Source organism: Berghia stephanieae, chromosome 15, assembly GCF_034508935.2.
Source record: "Berghia stephanieae isolate SIO BIC M18660-M18661 chromosome 15, UCSD_Bste_1.3, whole genome shotgun sequence".
In the NCBI taxonomy this organism is placed as follows: domain Eukaryota; kingdom Metazoa; phylum Mollusca; class Gastropoda; order Nudibranchia; family Aeolidiidae; genus Berghia; species Berghia stephanieae.
The window spans coordinates 22,439,470-22,442,096 of record NC_088374.1 but is presented as its reverse complement, the minus strand read 5'-3'; positions in this window follow the sequence as shown (position 1 = coordinate 22,442,096).

The following is a 2,627-nucleotide window of genomic DNA, read 5'->3' as shown; positions in this document are numbered from 1 at the left end:
AAATTGATAAAGCCTGGAGTTATACTCACCCAATTTTCAATGTGATAGAACTGTTCAAGAGATTTTATCTGAGTAAAATGGAGAAAATTATGAAGGATGAATATCAACCCCTGCACAAATATATTAAGTTCTCCACGACGAGCCGTCGCCTTATATCACACACAAGTTCGGACTACAGGCCAGAGGTATGGCCTATCTCAATTTATCAAATTAATATATAAAGTGTTACTATTGGTTCTTGGTTGTATATTTTAACATTTTTGTGCATTTGCATATACTATATATATATATATATATATATATATATATATATATATATGTGTGTGTGTGTGTGTGTGTGTGTGACCCTCCGTGTCAAAGCGGTATTATGTCGGGATGCACTCGGTTAGGGAAATTGAATTCATAGCCACAAATATCAGACTTGGGTTTAATTTCTCTACGTCATGCTGGAGTATAAATACAATTTCTTGCATTGCAAAAACTTCTAAGGTCCAATTTCTTATCATTCTATCTCTAAATTCACTTTCTGGGGTCTGAATCATCCCGACATAATACCGTTTTGAGACGGAGGGTCACATATATATAAATTGTCGCCATAGAGTCTCAACTTTGTGTTTATACGTTTTCATGCATGCCACGTCTGTAAACGAATTTCCATATTTTGGATGAATAAAGTATAGCTTATCTTATCTTATGAATAAGAAATTTAAAAAGAAATATCCAATGATCTCTTTATCTTGTCTATCATTTAACTTTCAAATTATTTTTAAAAGTTTATTATATTATCCTTTTCTATATTTATAATTTATCAACAAGAAAAGAGTACTGATGAATCTATTTATGTAGCTGATTTGTAATGGTAGTAAAATTTGATAGATGGGAGCATGTGAGGTTGCAGAACATATTTTTTTAAAAATGTTTTTGTATTTTATAAATAAGACCATGGTGCTTTTGTCTTAACTGGTTAGTCGCAAATTCTGCCTTTGTATTCCATTTCTCAAATCAAATTCGTTTTATTTATCATTTATTTGCAAAGTTTCTGCAATTTATAAACAAGACAATGATGCTAATGTCTGGACAGGTTAATCGTAAATTCTTCCTTTGTGTTCCATTTCTCGAATCAAATTCATTTCTATTAAATAATCATTTTAATGGCAAACTTTCTGCACTTGATAATTATAAGTAAGACCATAGTACTAAAGTCTAAACAGGTTAACTCACTCAACCCTAACAACGACTATATCCGTAGTCTACCAGGGTTACTTTTACCCCATGCCTTTTTATTACATTTTTCTGAGAAAATTTGTAGGCGTAGTATCAAAGCTAATCTATTTAGTTTTTACATGTTAATGGTAGTTGAATAAAACTAAACTTCTATCTATACTTTTTTTCCAATTTTGAAAAGTAGCAAAATTTTTGGGTGTATACTTAGAAGAGATGTAAATATACCAGATAATAATGCCATGAATACTTTTTTCACGCCATCTGGACCAAGAAATATCAAGGTAGACCACCCACGTCAATTCACACACTGTCCTCAATAGAGACCTAAAACGCCTTCAAAATAACAAAGTATTCATCATCATATCTTGTCGCGCCAGTGAGTCAGCCAGTCCCGGGCAGTCTGGTTGCATTCCCTCAGGTCAGCATTGGTGCAGTGAGGTCCCAGCGAACATTCGGACAGAATGTGGTCCATGGTCTGTCTGGGGTGACCGCATGGGCATTCAGTGCCCGGTGAGATTTTCCATTTAAACAAAGTATTAAAATCAAAGGAAGACCTTACGAATTTAGCATCCACAGCAAAAGACTGTGAACAGTGGAAGGAAATGACACGGATGATTAGAGATGCAGCCGAGGCGTCCCGATCGGATGATTAGGAAGCGAAAGGCCTTAAGTCAAGTAAGTCAAGTCATATATATATATATATAGTTATTCTATTTATTTTTTCTCGCTTTAAATGTATGTGTGTGGATTTATGCATGTACTCGTATGTATCAATTTTGTGTGTGTGTGTGTGTGTTTGAGAGAGTGTGCGTGCGCGCGCGCGCGTGTGTGTGTGTGTGTGTGTGTGCTCTCTCCCTCATAATCTTCATCTTTTGTCTTTCTTTAACTATGGCTGTGTTCAGGATATTCCGATCCGAAAGCGAGTGACAAACCACACGACACACGAAGCACGACACACGACACACGACACACGACCACACGACCACACGACACACGACACACGACCACACGACCACACGACACACGACCACACGACACACGACCACACGACACTCACCACACGACACACGACATGACACACGACCACACGACACACGACACACGACACAAGACACACGACCACACAGCCCAACTCTAATCTGCCTGAAAAAGATCTGAAATTAATTGGTCTTGAATTCATGTTCAGATTTTTATCCAAGAAGCCTGACTTTGTCTGACAACGGTGCCTGCTGTCGACGCTCTCAACTTCTAAACTGGTGGTCGAATTTTAAAAAAGCAACACGCACGTACATCCGTGTTTATTCTTGTAGGTGTGTTTATCAGTGTTTGTGTACTTCACCCCCCCCCCCTCTCTCTCTCTCTCTCTCGCTCCCTCTCTCTCTCTCTCTCTCTCTCTCTCTCTC